A 17285-nucleotide genomic window follows, 5' to 3' on the forward strand; every position below is an offset into this window, starting at 1 on the left:
GGCCTGAGACTTCCGGAGAGATGGCAGACTCACAGCTCCCGTTTTCCTCTGACCCTGGGCTATGCGCTCATCAAATGAGGTGGTAAGTAAAGTCACTGACATGATTTAAAGGATAATTTTGTTCTCTCTTTTTCACTCAGAGCAAATTGAATGGAATTTGCATACAACATATGGATGAAATATCTATACGAAGGGGCTTGACCATATCCTCATGGTTCCACTTCCCTTTTCTACATCTGGCCCCTTTAGCTCTGCAGACTTAACGCCACACCATCAGTCCACCCAGTCGGTCCGCTGAGTGTCTCTTCCTCCTTCGCATCTGGTCGTTGTCGTCACCTTGTTCTCCACTACCGCCTCCTGCAGTAGCTGTTAGGTCCAGAGCGGTTGGTTCACTGTGAGCAAGTAACTGTCAGCTCCACGGACGGGTGGAAGTGACTTGGCAGCCGGGATGCGCCCACCCTGAGTTCATTATACCAATGAGGGTCAAGGAGAATGGGGATGCAGCTGGTCTGCAGAGCCCCGGCAGTTCTGAGACACATGCTCCTGGATCCACACGTTGCTCCATACCCAGCCTTGCCTTTCTCTTTGCGCTCTCTTGACTCCATCCAGGTTTCTGCTCTCCTTGTCCCTTTGGGGAGGGAGGCCAGTACCAGCCCAGGGGTAGTCCCCCAAAGCTTCCTACTTCCAAGCATTACGTAGGCCTGTATACCCACATGCTTGGGTTGCCCTGGCATTCGTGCCAACAAGTTGAGTGGTTTATGCCCTAGGCTCTCTTTTCTGGCAAGAATGTGCCTAAAAATCTCCACCTCTGGTTTGGTGGCCCCTAAACATTCCCAGTAAGTTTTGCTGAGGGGACACTTGATGACAGTGTTGTCTTTCGAAACGAGTAGGTCCGTTACCGACAATGCTTTGCTCCCCATACATTATTTATAAGGTTTCCCTGTTTGTATGTGCCAACTATTTGTGTGTATATTGTGAGAAATACATTGTACAGGCCTCTTTTTTATTTCTTCCACACACCCTAGAGATGTCCTAGAGGCAGTAAGTGTGTCCAACTTTTTGAGAAATTGGAACAATCAAGACTTACCTGTATGGAATGCTGTTAATGATGTCAATTCCCACGACAGTACTTTTCATCTGACACACTTAGGGACTGTTAACAGGTTAAAAGTAGTAAAAGACGCGGATAGAGAGAATTTTCATTATCTTGTGCTCTGAAATCTTGGATTTTCATTGGTTTGAATGGGCCTGAAAATGTATTTTTGTTAGTAGGGACATTGAAGCCTCTAGCGGTATCCTTAATAAAGCAAGGTGAGTTGTAAGCAATCATCTGATGGAGGGTAAATGTACCACACTCCAGTTTAAGAGAAATACAATATAAAAAGTCTTACCATGGAAGAAAATCTTTATATGATCTTTTGTAAAAAAAAAAAAAAAAGCTTCAAGAAACATAAAGACTGACACATAAAGTCAGTGACTTGTAAGCAAGGCAAAGCAAAGACAGTCTGATTACGGCCATTGCATTGTTCTGGCATTTTTTAGGTCTCACCCATTTCTGTGGCATTTTTAGAACCTAAGCTTCTAGGGCACAGAGAACTTCATCTTGACGTAGGGCTGAGCAAATGCACGGAGCATTTCTCAATAAGTAGGCATTAAATTCTAAGTCCAGAAGGGGCCTTGAGATGCCCTCTCTTTACTCCTTGGTAGAACTGTTTTAACCATCCCCCAAAAACAGATTTTTTTCTTTAAATCTCAAAATTCAGAGATTCCACAATCAGAACTTACTTCTCATATTGCCTTGCGGTCTGCTGTGGGCATCTGTCAAATGGTGTGAACTCTGCGTGGGGAGCCTGGCCTACCCTCCAGGCCCACGGTTTGGGCTGCGGTGGTGCCATGCTGTGCTCAGGGGCCTTCTTTTGTGGAAGTCTGGGCTCCAGTGAGCCTTCGTCATGTTTTTTTATGGAACTTTGGGTGCTAGACCACTCTGACCCTCAGTTTCATTTGCAGGTTCTGGGGAGGATTAAATGAGCTCCTGTGATATCCAGGTGACTGAGGCAGAGTCGGCTCAGGATAAATCTTTCCTTCGTTTTTATTAGCTGTGGAGAAGACGATGACAGCTTGGTGCCTCTCCAACTTTAATACGGGTATGCCTCTCTTGTGGATCTTGTTAAATGCAGGCTGGTATTCAGTAGTTCTGGGTGGGGCCTGGATTCTGTGCTTCTAACAAGCTCCTAGGTGACGGTGACGCTGAGGGCAAGGGTTTGGCACCTGTGTTTCTCCCTTTCCGGAAGAGCAGGATGTCTGCCCCGCCCCCACCCCGAGAGGAGAAAACATCCGCAACGTGACTACTAGGAACCAGCATCCCTCACAGGCAAGGGACCTGTACCACTTCTCCCAACCATTCTGTCTGAGGCGCAGCAAGCCAAAACACTGAAATGCTGAGGTTTGCAGCAAAGAGGAGCTTTATTCACAGGGCAGCCAAGCGAGGACGTGACCTGACAATAGGTCTCAAATCCGCCTCCCCAATGGCAAGGGGCTTTGGGTATCTGTGGGATAAAGAATAAAGAAGCAGGGCAGTATGAGGCATGGGGAACATGAGGAAAGGTGATTGGGAAAAGGTGTGCTCATCATTGTTCTGAGCTGGCGTACCTAGGCTACAGGGCTCAGCACATTCTCAGGCTGGAGATTTTGGCCCTCTGATGGCCGGAGGTCAAAAGGCACTTGCCCAGGTGGAAGATCGGTGGTCCTCTCCACTCTAAACCAGCTCAGCCTAACCAGGCACAGCTGATTCCAAGTTCCTGGACGATCACGGGACAAACATCTTATTGCTTATGCTACATGCTACTTGGAGGACGTGCAGGTGTTCAACCTACCTTGCTGAGTCAAGACGGGATTTGACTAATCATGACACATTGTTTCACCTCCAGGCGAGCAGAAGAGAGCTGTAGGCTGAGTCTGGCTCCTGGCACCTGGTATTGGAGGCAGGTGGTTAAAAAACGGGCTCTCCCACCCTCTGTGTGATATTAGGTAGATAGACTATTGAACCTTCCTGTGCCTGTTTCTCCACAAGCAGCATGGGGACACCCAGAGTCCCTCTCTTGGGGGCTGTTATGAGGATTCAGTGAGATATAGATGCACACACAGGCACATGGGAGACACCCACTGTGTGTTCCCTTCGTGCTTATTTTTATTAGGACACCAGTATTGTTAGAAGATTTCTGGTTTGGACAACGAATTACATAGGTGATCATTGCTATAGTTTATGCAACAGCAATTCACATTGCCATTTGCAAAAAAGTAGTTGGTTGTCCAATGGGGATTATAAACATCCGTTTATCATGAGCTACTGAACAGATAGTTTACACAGTAACTACTTTATTTAAAATCAATTCTCTTTGTTTTCTTAAGGAATTGTTAACCCCCAATTTCGTGAGTACTCCCAAGTAAGTCACTTGAAAATCATCTAGAGCAATCTATTTCACTTAGCAAGCCTAAAGCTATAGTTCAACCATTTTATTTCCTGTTCTATGATAAAAATTACTCTAAACAGCTATCCCCTGGGTAAGTAATCAGCTAAAGCTAGTTTGCGAGTTGTTTTAGAAAAGGTCTAATGCATATTTCGCATCCATTCTGCATTAAACTATTTCCCATGCCTCAAATGTCTTTTTTGCCGTTCATACATACCCAGATTCCTACTTCTGTGATGTAGGGCTTGGCTGAACTACAACTGCCTTCAGTGAAACTTTTCTCCCCTGCACAATTGGAGATAATTTTAGTCTCCTAATGACTCCCACGGGGTTACCTCTATTGTGACAATTGACTATTTGGTGGCTTATTTTATTTTATTTATTTTATATTTTATTTGAAAAAGCCTTCCATTCCTCCGTGCACATCAAACAGTAAATGCCTTCTCTTCGTAAACCTGCATAGCAATTTTCTGAACTCTTCTGCTCTGGGCAAGATTCATCAGTACACCAGGCAAACTTAGTGAAAGAGGAGACAGTACTTGTGTTGTATCCAGTTGGGTATTGATACCTAAGTGTGACTCTTAACCAAGGATTATTCAGTAGTTAAGGACACAGATTACAGTTGTTTAGGGTGTGTCCTAAAGTGTCAGTGGCAGAATTTAAGTCTCTACTCTGGAAATTGTAGACCTGAGACAGACTACTTCCCTAAACGTCATTTCCTACATCTGAGAAAGATAATAGTATCTACCTTGTAGGAGACTGAATGATACCATTGCCCCCAAATGTCCACATTCTACTCTCCAGAACCTGTGAATGTCACCGTAAATGGCAGAAGGCACTTTGCCAGTGGGATGAAAGTAATGGTTCTCAGATGGGAAGATTCTCCTGGACTACCTGGACGGGCCCAAATATAACCACTGGTGTTCTCGTAAGAGAGAGGCAGAGGGAATTTTTACTCCAAAGAGAATGTGATGATGAAGTTGGGGTTGGATTGATGTGGCCAGAAGTGAAGGAATACTGGCGAGGAAACAGATTCTCGCTTAGAGCCTCTAGAAGGAGGATGGATGGCCCTGTTGACTCCTGGTTCCAGACCAGGGAAACTGGTTTTGGACCTCTGTCTTCCAGAACCATAAGAAAATAAGTGTGATTTGTTAGAAGCAAGCACATTTGTAGTAATTTGTTACAGCAGTCAAAGGGAACTAATGCCTACCTCATAGGAAGTATTCCTCCAATTAAAATGTGTGACTGGAAACACACCTAGTGGCCTGTGTGACACACACTAGTTATGCTACCGTAGGTCGTTCTTGGAAACCGAAGCCTTGGATTTGAAGGATCATCAAAACCAGTACAATGGTTGCCATGTTTCTCCTTGTTCAGCCTGGTGACCAACCAGGTAGAGAGAGCTCCATCCTTTCCCACAGGACACAACCTGTGGGTACATAGAGGGGAGCGGTTATGTCTCACTTAAGGCACCTTTTTCTTCTCCTTTCTACTTTTGTCTTCGTTAATCTTCATCCAACTGACCTTTCTAAATTTTACAGGAAACAAAACCATTTCTCAATGGATTCAGATACTACCCCAAGTTAATATTCCAACCAAGTTCTTGTTCTTCCGGGTCTCAGCACCAGAAATTTCTGAGCCTAAATCTTCTCTAGTTTCTAGGATCACTCATTTTCTCATTTCTCCCTTCTCCTTTTAGTTCAGAGTCTTGTCACTTTAGTCCCTTCCCTAACCACAATGTATAATAAGGTGACACAGCAAAGTGATGAAAGTCTAGATGGTCTGGTTTTAATCCCGGGTTTTGCCACCTACTAACTGTGTGGCATTAGGCAAGCTATTCAACGTCTCTGGGCCTCAGTTTCCCCCCAAAGAGTGAACATTATGAATATTCCCTACCACTAGGTTTGCCATTATGAGGAATAAGTGAGTTAATATTTGGTAAGCCCTTAGAATAGTACTTGTTCTAGTCTAAGCACTACAGTTGTGCTTGTTAATAATAATAAATGAAATTCCAAGCGTATAACTTACTCAATTTTCTGTCATAACTTTGAAGTGTTGGTCTATCTGTTGGCTCACGTTGCAGGTAAATGAGTCGAGGCATGGGCTGAGGCTTTGCTACCTCTAGGTGGTGTGTTCCCAGAACTTGGAACAGCAGTGTGAAATGGGTAGTGGTTCTACTTGGAGACAGGGCAGACTGCAAAATGACAGCCTGGGAAGGAGGTGTAGTATCCATAGCTTTGGTGTTAGAGGTGCTGCCTGATGAGGCACCAGTGCCAGCCTAAGCGGTAAATGGGGCGCTGGGGTAAAGAGGAGCAGGATGGAAGATGACAGCCTGGGAAGGAGGTGTAGTGTCCATAGGTTCGGGATCAGACGTGCTGACTGCGGAAGCACCGATGCCTGCCAGGGCCACAAATGGGGTGCTGGGGAAAACAGGAGCAGAATGGAAGATGGCAGCATGAGAAGGAGGTGTGGTGTCCATACGTTTGGGGTCAGACGTGCTGCCTGCTGAAGCCCCGATACCCGCCACAGCCGTCAATGGGGTGCTTGGGAAAACATGAGCAGAATTGAAGAGGACAGCGTGTGAAGGAGGTGTGGTGTCCATAGCTTCCATATTAAAGGTACTGCCTGCCTGATCTGAGAGCAGAGAGTGAAAGTGGGAGAGCTTCTTCCTAGATTGTAACTCCTCTGAATTTATAGCACTGCCTCAGCCTGGCTTTATGACATATCCATTGTACGTGTCAGAGAGGAAGGGCGGGTGGGGCATGGGGTGTGGCAGGGGTCACATGCAAGCCCGGCTGGTGGCTTAACCCCGTCCCAAAGGCAAAGGGCGGGGCCCCTTCTGGACTTTCTAGTGGCTGGGACTTCTTGCTGTGGGTGGCAGGTGTTTGGCACCAGATGGGTCACCATGCGGAGACCGTTAGGGACTGTGGAAGCCTCCTCCAGAACTCACCCTGCCTGGGGACTGGCTCTGCAGGCCCCTCAGCCCTGCGTATGTATCAGCCAGGCCTTCCCCACCACGGGGCCCAGAGGCCAGAGCCTGCTCAGACCTGAGGGCAGGAGGCAGCCAGAGCTTACCAGGGAGTGGGCCACCTCGTCCGGAGACCTCCCCAGCTTCTCTGCGAGAACTGGAGACAGGATCGCCTTCTCCAGGGCTGCTCAGCTGCCAGCATCACCACGAGCCATGTGGCCAAGGTTTCTGAGCAGGAGATGCAGGGCCCTGATCCGACTGGATGCTGCACCCCACGATGTCCCTTCCTGGCAGAGAGGTTCTTTCTTCACTTCTTTTTTGAAATTTGGTAAAACAACATTTAAACCTTGGCCTGTCCTTCAGGGTATAGAGATGGTAGTGCCTTAGCCGGGATTCGATCCAAGCCTGTGTGATTCCAGAGCTCGTGCTGTGGACTGTGGTGCCTCCTTATCGTATATGCTTCATGTGTTACTTGTTTTTCTATTTTTCTTGTAGTCCTTATTGTACTTAGTCCTAAGTGCCATACTTGTAACGAACAGCTACACTGCCCTGTCGGAGGTCTTCTTTTGTTCAACGCATGAATTGGTCATCCACCACACTGAGTTCTAATCTCAGAAGATACTGGTCAGGGACCACCAGTTGTCAGCATGGCACCATTCCATATTTCTAATGGAGGCTTAAGCCCGTATTTTCCCTTTGTCTAGTTTGAAGGATCCAGATATGTAAAGATGATATTCTAGGTAAATCATGGGCTATCGTGAAAGAAATTCAGCAGTGAATTGTTCCGTATGGATTAGAAGCCAGCTTCTCTGGCCTTCCTGGAGTATAACCAGTAAGGCGTCTCATTCATGTCTAGAAAGCAAATATATCATTTATTGCCACTTCAGCATGGAGCGATGTATTGGTATAAAGTACGATCAACACAATTTGGTCATTGTGAGTATGCCAGCTGGGTCCACTCTTACTACAGATATGTAACCCTAGAGATTCTTATGCCCAAGAGAGGAGACGTACTGTTGGCTGTCTAGGACAAGGAAAGCATGTGTTGTTATTCAGGAGCTGGAAGCTTCAGCATGACAGGTAGGAATTGAACAATCCTGATCTACTCATCACTTGACCTTGCTCAAAACTTGTTTCTTTGGCTTGCTTCATTGGAGTGTGTTCTCCCTCCTGGGGCTGACATTGTCTGTTATGTATCACGCATGTGACATGTAGAAGTTTCAGAACCCAAAATCATATAGGTCAGTAACAATGTATATATATATATATATTTATATTTATATGTATATATATGTATATATTTTAAAACGTATTGGAACTCACACAGGACGTAATTCCTATATTCCAAAATCAGTTTGACCCTCTGCACATGAGATTCTTTTTATGGTATGTCCCAGCAAATCTGGGCTTCCATCCCCAATAAATTTTGGGGTTGGAGGACACAAAAGCTTTTGCTCAGACCTAAATTCTGTCTGAAAATAAGGGAAATATTATAAGCCCTTTGTAACCTCTCCAAGAGCAGAAGTGATTTACAGCTGTGGCATTGAGCCATAATTCCTCGGTCTCATTTGAGAAGAGTTCAGTTAGAAACAGTGTCTTGATTTTTGTTTCTTTTGTTTCTTCCCTGTTTTCTTGTCTTGCTTACCAACTATCCGTTGTATTTCATGAGTTAGTATGGCAGCAGGCTGAGTGTTCCCTGGAACTCATTAAATGAACTGTTTTTCCTTAAAGGACGTTTGCCTCCTCGTTTTCAGCCCCTCTTCTTTCCTGTGCCCTTTACTGTAACCAGAGCTCAGCAAAAGCTGAGTGGCTTTGTGCAGACCTTACTTAGGGTCAGCCTTTTTTTCTTCATTCTTTTTTTTTTTTTTCATGGCTGAAAAAACATCTTTTATTCTTTTCAAAATTTTTTAAATTTTAAAAATAGGCTTCATTTTTTAGAGCAGTTTTTGGTTCACAGCAAAACTGAAAGTATAGAGATTTCCTGTATATGCCCTGCTTCCACACATGCATAGCCTCCCGCATTATCACATTCTCGCACCAGAGTGGTACATATGTTACAACTGATGAACCTACATTGACCCATCATTGTAATTCAGAGTCCTTGGTTTACATTAGGGTTCACTCTGGCGTTGTACATCCTATGGTATGGACTAGTGTATAATGACAGGTATCTATCATTATAATATCATAGAGTATTCTCAGTGCCCTGAAAATCCTCTGTGCTCTACCTATTTATCTCTCCCTAGCTCCTCAGCCCCTGGCAACCAGTGATTTTTTTTACCGTCTTCATGGTTTTGCCTTTTCCAGAATGTTATATAATTGGAATCATACAGTATGTATGGTTTTATCAGATTGCCTTCTTTCCCTTAATAATATGCATTTAAGTTTCCTCTATATATTTTCATAGATTGATAGCTCATTTCCTTTAAGCACTGAATAATTTTCCATTGTCTGGATATATAATTATTTATCCATTCGCCTACTGAAAGGCCTCTTGGCTGCTTCCAAGTTTTGGCAATTATGAACAAAGCTGCTATAAACACCTGTGTGCAGGTTTTTTGTGTGGACGTAGTTTTCAACTCCTTTGGGTAAATCTCAAGGAGCACAATTGACAGAAGGTATGCTGAGAATATGTTTAGTTTTGTAAGAAACTGACAAATTGTATTCCAAAGTGCCTATACCATTTTGTATTCCTAAGAGCAATGAATAAGAGTTCCCGTTCTTTAACATCCTCATCAGCACTTGGTGGTGTCAGTGTTCTGGATTTTGGTCATTCTAATAAGTGTGTAGTGGTATCTCACTGTGTTTTGTTTGTTTGTTTTTTAATTTGAATTGCCCTGATGACATATAATGTGGAGCATCTTTTCATAATATTCAATATTTCATATTATTTGCCATCTGTATATCTCCTTTGGTAAGGGGTTTGCTAAAATCTTCTTATTTAATCATGTTATTTGTGCTCTTATTGTTGAGTTTTAAGAGTTCTTTGGGTATTTTGGACAATAATCGTTTATCAGATATATCTTTTGCAAATATTTTCTCCTAGTCTGTGGCTTGACTTTTCATTCTGTTGGTAGTGTCTTTTGCAGAACAGAAAGTTTTAATTTTAATGAAGTCCAGCTTGTCAATTCTTTCCTTCATGGATTTTACTCCCTCAGTCTAAGTTATGATTTTATTTTCAAGCCATCATGGAAAGCTAATCACACACATATAAATACATCACAATTATCCTTATTAAAACAGCAATCAATTATGTTCTAATATATATTAAATGAGAATGAAAGACACCATAAGTTCATGTAGAAGTGGATATTCTCCTAAAAAAAGTTATGAAGATCACGGTATTCAAAAACAGTACAGTAAATGATCATTTTTTTTTTTTTAAGTTCATATGTGCAAGATGGGATTATTGGGTTTTTTTTTTTTAAACATCTTTATTGGGGTATAATTGCTTTACAATGGTGTGTTAGTTTCTGCTTTACAACAAAGTGAATCAGCTATACATATACATATGTTCCCATATGTCTTCCCTCTTGCGTCTCCCTCCCTCCCACTCTCCACATCCCACCCTTCCAGGCTGTCACAAAGCACCAAGCTAATATCCCTGTGCCTTGCGGCTGCTTCCCCCCAGCTATCTACCTTACTACGTTTGTTAGTGTGTATATGTCCATGACTCTCTCTCGCCCTGTCAAAACTCACCCTTCCCCCTCCCCATATCCTTAAGTCCGTTCTCCAGTAGGTCTGCGTCTTTATTCCTATCTTACCCCTAGGTTCTTCATGACATTTTTTCCCCTTAAATTCCATATATATGTGTTAGCATACGGTATTTGTCTTTTTCTTTCTGACTTACTTCACTCTGTATGACAGATTCTAGGTCTATCCATCTCATTACAAATAGCTCAATTTCATTTCTTTTTAAGGCTGAGTAATATTCCATTGTGTATATGTGCCACATCTTCTTTATCCATTCATCCAATGATGGGCGCTTAGGTTGTTTCCATGTCCTGGCTATTGTAAATAGAGCTGCAATGAACATTTTGATACATGACTCTCTCTTCATTCTTTTATTCATGGCTCCTCCATTTCATTGTTTGCCTTCTCGAAATGTGTTGAAATCGTTCTTTGGTTGATGTCTTCCAAAATATCTTGGCTTTTATTGGTTGATTAATTTTGGTATTTCTACAGTTTTATTTAGATATGGTTTTAGGAGGAACAGAAATTAAATATATTTCCTAGTCTGCCATCATGAACTGAAAATCCCTGTGGATTTTAGCATCCAATGTTCCCATGGGAAAACACCCAACCATGGCATTAATTGATGTAATACTCAAGGTTTCACCTTTTCTTGAGTAATCACTAAGGATTTAATATGTGGTCATTTCTAATGGGGAAATAATAACTATCTCATGACCTTGATTTGAGGATTAAATTAGATAATGAGCATGAAAATGCTTTGTAAGATTTAAAAATCTGTAAAAATGTTTTCTGTTATTATTTGATTTGTTGCTATTTCAACTTCACTTGACAGTTGTTTATGACCTTGCCTATGTGAGAAAATGCCCTCTGGGTTACTTTTTTGAAAGCCAGAATGTATTTTTCAATAGCCCAATGGAACTGACATCATTTGTGAAGGTTAAGGGTGAAGGGGTAAAGGTTTCTTGACACCTATCACTTTACAGTATTTTCAGGAACTGACTCATGTATTCCTCTTCCAAATTTTGTTGAAGACCTCCTACCAGCCACATGCTTTACATCAGGTGTTGCAAAGCATTTTCTGGATTTTAAATATCTTAGGCTTTGTGGGCCATATACAGTTTCTGTAGCTTCTCCTCCTCTTTCTTCTTCAACAAGCTTTCTGCATGTGAGAACCATAATTAGCTCACAGTCCCACAGATCCAGGCTGAGAGCCTGATGTGATTTGTGGCCATTATTTGCCAATTCCTGCTCTGCGTCTTCACTGAGGAGGGGGACAATGTTTGAGTCATCACTTCTTTGAATCAACTGTTGGTCTTCTGGGGCTCGTCCTTGCACTCCTACAGTCTCTAATCAACGTGGCATCCAGAGAGATCTTGTTAAAACATAAGTCAGATCATGTCAGTCAAATTTCTTCAGTGGCTTCTTCACAGAAAATGCAAAGTCCTCAGAGTGCCTCCACAGACCTAGAAATCTGGGCCTCTGTTTCCTCTCTGACTGTTTCCTTCTACTCTCCACTTTGCTCGCTCTGTTTTCCACACGCTGACATCCTTTCTGCTCCTTGGATACTCCAAGCCTACTCTTGCCTCATTGACTTTCTGCCGCAGGCCAGCTGCAGAAAGAGGATTTCACCGCCCAGGGTCAGAAGGGAAGGGGTGCAAGGAACTGAAGTAGCACCAACGAATGGGGTCAGAAGCCCATGGGGTAAGAAGGCTGCAATGAGAAGCCTACTCCCCGCAAGAAATAATAGACCCCCGCTCGCCGAAACTAAAGTGAGCTCGCATGCAGGAATGAGACACAATGCAGCCAAATATAAATAAATAAAAAATAAAGTATAGAATCTTAAAGCAAATCTATAAAGAATATTACAAGAATAGAATCACAGGCCTGTTTCTCCTTTGAACATGCATGCAAAATGTTTAAAGAGAAGCACAAACTATATCCATGGTATGTAAAACAATCATATATCAGAATCAAAGTAGCTTTATTCTAGCAATGCAAGGTTGCTTTAATGTCCAAACATGAAACTGATCCCAGGAATGAAGTAGAGTGGGAAAAAAGTCATTTAAAACTGAAATCTTGGGACTTCCCTGGTGGTCCAGTGTTTAGAACATGGCGCTTTCACTGCTGGGGCCCTGGGGTCAAATCCCAGGTCAGGGAACTAAGATCCTGCAAGACATGAGGCAGGGCCCCGAAAAGAAATAAAAGCAAAGAAAGAACTCTTAACCAGGAGCAGCACGAGATAGAATAAACATAACAGATAACACCTTACGAAATGTAGGTGAAGATTATGGAATCTTCTAAAATTTAATACAAAGAAACTTTTAAAGATTCAAAAGGATGTGACAAATATTGTACATAGGCAAAAATAAAATGAAATAAAATATACAAATGATGGGAGCCCAAAATTCCAGATGCCCAAGTCCTGTCTCTGAAGATTCTTATTCAATGGGTTCAGGATTTCCTCTATATTTATAAACCTACAGGTGATTCTGGTACGATTCACAGACACAATGTAAAGCTTCTCTTTTACAGGAAAGAATACCAGATTATTTTGTTATCTTATAGTCATACTAAAAGGTTGTACTATTGACGGATAAGTCTGCTGTCAAAATGCACCCCCACTAGGGATCAAAAAGGAACTAGTAGTCTCTACTGCTACTTGGTGGCAGCATGCATGTATTGCAAGGGCAATTATTGTAGGAATCCAAATTAGTGGACCATTTTAGAATTGGAAGACTACATACAGATCATCTAGTCAAGCTTCCAACTATTATAGTTGTGAAAACTAAGGCCCATATAAATGAAATGATTTATATCCAAAGAGCATTAGTGAAAGTATGAAATAAAAAATACCTCTGAACTTTTAATTTCGTGCTGTTTTTATTAATCTCAAGTATTAGCTTAAACTTCAGTGTGACAGATTTGAGATTGAATCCTTGCTCACGTTTATGGATTGCGTGCCTTTTAGTAAGTTACTAAAACACTTTTTTTTGAAATAGACCTATTTATTTATTTATCTTTGGCTGCCTAGGCTCTTCGTTCCTGTGCGCGGGCTTTCTCTAGTTGCGGTGAGCGGGGACTACTCTTTGTTGCAGTACGCGGGCTTCCCATTGTGGTGGCTTCTCGTTGTTGCTGAGCACGGGGTCTAGGTGCATGGGCTTCAGTAGTTGTGGTTCACGGGCTCTAGCACGCAGGCTCAGTAGTTGTGGCACATGGTCTTAGCTTCTCCGTGGCATGTGGGATCTTCCCGGACCAGGGCTCAAACGCGTGTCCCGTGCACTGGCAGGTGGATCCTTAACCACTGCGCCAACAGGGAAGCCCTACTACTACACTTTTTACTTTGCTTTTCACGCGTATGTAAAATGGTGAGGCTTGACTGATATAGAACATGAGATAACCTAGCACTGTTCTTGACACATATATGTAGTTAAAATCTTTTGGCTCTCATCCCTCTTAAACAGCCTCTATCCTCTTAATAATGAATGTGTCTTTCAGCTAGCAGAGCACACCAGAGCTGACCACATTCTGGCAAGAGATATAGGATTCTTTTTCTTACTGGGGGTTCTTTATACCTGGTATTTGAACTGCACTTAAACATGAACAACTCTTGTGAATACTGTATTAATGGATTTGATGGATGAATTTTAGAAAGTAATATGCAGGAATTGAGCTGCCTTACTCTCAAGAAATATAATTCGATAGTGGTGGCTAGAACGATAAACAGTGTTTGGACAGGGAGTCCATATTGGATGTGAACTTCCTGTACTCCCATTCAAATGTGTTTTGAAGGGCAGTTATTTCTTTCTGCCTCATTTAAGTTACCTGCAACAAAAAGACAATCTCCTGAATCCTTGTTTAATAGGCTTTTAATATAAAGCAGATAATTGTTTGCCACCTTTCCCAAACTTTTCATTATCCAATTGGCTGAGGCTTCTCAACGATTATCATTTCACAATATCTCCATCTTCAGCTTCTTTCAATGAGTTGGCCTAATAGATGTGCCATTAAAACAGAGCTTCACTCTCAACGTATTTTTAATTTTGTATTCAAACAGTATGAAGGATTCAGCCATAACAGTGAGTGGATTTCTGATACATGCTACATGATGGATGCAACTAAGTGAAAGAAGTCAGGCATGAAAGGCTACATATTGCATGGTTCTATTTATATGAAATGTCCAGCAGTGGCACATCCATACACACAGAAAAGATTATACATTAGTGGTTGCCAGGGGTTTGGAAGAGAGGGAAATAGGGAATGACTCCTTAAAATGGGTGTAGGTTTCCTCTTGGTTGGTGAAAATGTTTTGCAGCTAGGCAGTGGTGATAGTTGCACAACATTGTGACAGTAGTAAATTCCACTGAATGGTACAGTGAATTGTAAAATGATTCAAATGGTGGATTTTGTGTTATGTTCATTTTACTACAATAAAAAGGGGAAAGAATTAGAGAAAGACTGAGAGCTTGGGAAACTAAGGTGAACTGGTCAAGAAAAAGATAGCTCTATTGTTCAGTTTTCTCTCAGCTCTCCCAGTGCATTAATCCTCAGCAATATGGAGCCTGAACTTTAGATGATACTCATTCAACACAGTCCAGGGAAACGTAAATAATAAAATAAAACCCAACACTTCTTGTTTCGCACATGTATGAAAGGTTAATTTGCTGCTCAGCCACGTGGACATACATGAAGACGTTTCACTTTAGGTGTCCTCTACTTCAGTACTTTACTCACTTTAGCTCATTCACACATGTAGGCAACAGCATTCCTTAATTCGATGGAATCTGCAGCACTGGTTGTGATCGGTCTCATGAAAAGAAAAGGAAAGGTGGCACAGAAGCCAAGGGAAGAGATTATCAAGGCAGAGACGTTGTTTAAGATCTAACTCGGCTTGGCGGTCACAAAGATAAGGATTGAGAAGGAGTCCCCTGGACTTGTCAACGGAGAGATGAGGTTCACGGGAGTAGTGGGGCAGAAACCAGATCGCAGTGTAGATGGGAGGGGAGAACTGGGGGGCAAGTCAAGAAATTGATGGCAAAGGGAAAGAAGGGAGGGGTGGATAGGAGGACAACAAAATGGAATGGAGGAGAGCATTTCCTTGTGGCTCTTTAACATGGCTGGGAGGGGCCAACAGAGAAGGGGAGCGTGAAGATGTAGGAAGAGTGGGAGGCATCCCGAGTCCAAGGAGGACGGGCCCCTGTCTTCAGCTCCCACCAGCTGGATGTTCCCTTCCTCTAGCTTTCCATGTAGGCTGTGGAAGTTGCCCCTTGCCTCCTTGGATCAGCTGCCCTTGATTTGTTCGTCCTTTTCTTATTTCTCAGCACATCTGGGTCATACGTTATGTGAAGATAAACAAGTCACCACTGATGCTTACTTTTCTTGAAAAATCCCCCAGGCAGGTACCCTTTTGGAGAACTACATATTGTGCCTCAGAAAGCCAAAGTAGCCCATTTTTCCTCTCTCATTGGGAGAGATTGCTGTTTCTTGGAGAACCTGATGAAGAGGGTGACTCGCACGTAGGAATAACGTTGCTTGAAACGTGCAAAAGGTGAGGTAGTTTGGCTATGAGGGGTCTCTGAGCCCTGAGACTTCCTGAGAGATGGCAGTCTCACAGCTCCCGTTTCCCTCTGATCCTGGGCTATGCGCTCATCAAATGAGATGGTAAATAAAGTCACCGAAATGGTTTAAAGGATAATTTTGTTCTCTCTTTTTCACTCAGAGCAAATTGAATGGAATTTGCATACAACATATGGATGAAATATCTATACGAAGGGGCTTGACCATATCCTCATGGTTCCACTTCCCTTTTCTACATCTGGCCCCTTTAGCTCTGCAGACTTAAGGCCACACCATCAGTCCACCCAGTCGGTCCGCTGAGTGTCTCTTCCTCCTTCGCATCTGGTCGTTGTCGTCACCTTGTTCTCCACTACCGCCTCCTGCAGTAGCTGTTAGGTCCAGAGCGGTTGGTTCACTGTGAGCAAGTAACTGTCAGCTCCACGGACGGGTGGAAGTGACTTGGCAGCCGGGATGCGCCCACCCTGAGTTCATTATACCAATGAGGGTCAAGGAGAATGGGGATGCAGCTGATCTGCAGAGCCCCGGCAGTTCTGAGACACATGCTCCTGGATCCACACGTTGCTCCATACCCAGCCTTGCCTTTCTCTTTTCGCTCTCTTGACTCCATCCAGGTTTCTGCTCTCCTTGTCCCTTTGGGGAGGGAGGCCAGTGCCGCCCCAGGGGAAGTCCCCCAAAGCTTCCTACTTCCAAGCATTACGTAGGCCTGTATACCCACATGCTTGGGTTGCCCTGGCATTCGTGCCAACAAGTTGAGTGGTTTATGCCCTAGGCTCTCTTTTCTGGCAAGAATGTGCCTAAAAATCTCCACCTCTGGTTTGGTGGCCCTTAAACATTCCCAGTCAGTTTTGCTGAGGGGACACTTGGTGACAGTGTTGTCTTTCGAAACGAGTAGGTCCATTACCGACAATGCTTTGCTCCCCATACATTATTTATAAGGTTTCCCTGTTTGTATGTGCCAACTATTTGTGTGTATATTGTGAGAAATACATTGTACAGGCCTCTTTTTTATTTTTTCCACAGACCCTAGAGATGTCCTAGAGGCAGTAAGTGTGTCCAACTTTTTGAGAAATTGGAACAATCAAGACTTACCTGTATGGAATGCTGTTGATGATGTCAATTCCCACGACAGTGCTTTTCATCTGACACACTTAGGGACTGTTAACAGTTTAAAAGTAGTAAAAGACGCGGATAGAGAGAATTTTCATTATCTTGTGCTCTGAAATCTTGGATTTTCATTGGTTTGAATGGGCCTGAAAATGTATTTTTGTTAGTAGGGACATAGAAGCCTCTAGCGGTATCCTTAATAAAGCAAGGTGAGTAGTAAGCAATCATCTGATGGAGGGTAAATGTACCACACTCCAGTTTAAGAGAAATACAATATAAAAAGTCTTAGCATGGAAGAAAATCTTTATATGATCTTTTGTAAAAAAAAGAAAGCTTCAAGAAACGTAAAGACATGACACCATATTCAGTTTAAAGTCAGTGACTTGTAAGCAAGGCAAAGCAAAGACAGTCTGATTAAGGCCGTTGCATTGTTCTGGCATTTTTTAGGTCTCACCCATTTCTATGGCCTTTTTAGA

This window comes from Phocoena phocoena, chromosome 12 (genome assembly GCF_963924675.1).
Source record: "Phocoena phocoena chromosome 12, mPhoPho1.1, whole genome shotgun sequence".
Taxonomy (NCBI): Eukaryota; Metazoa; Chordata; class Mammalia; order Artiodactyla; family Phocoenidae; genus Phocoena; species Phocoena phocoena.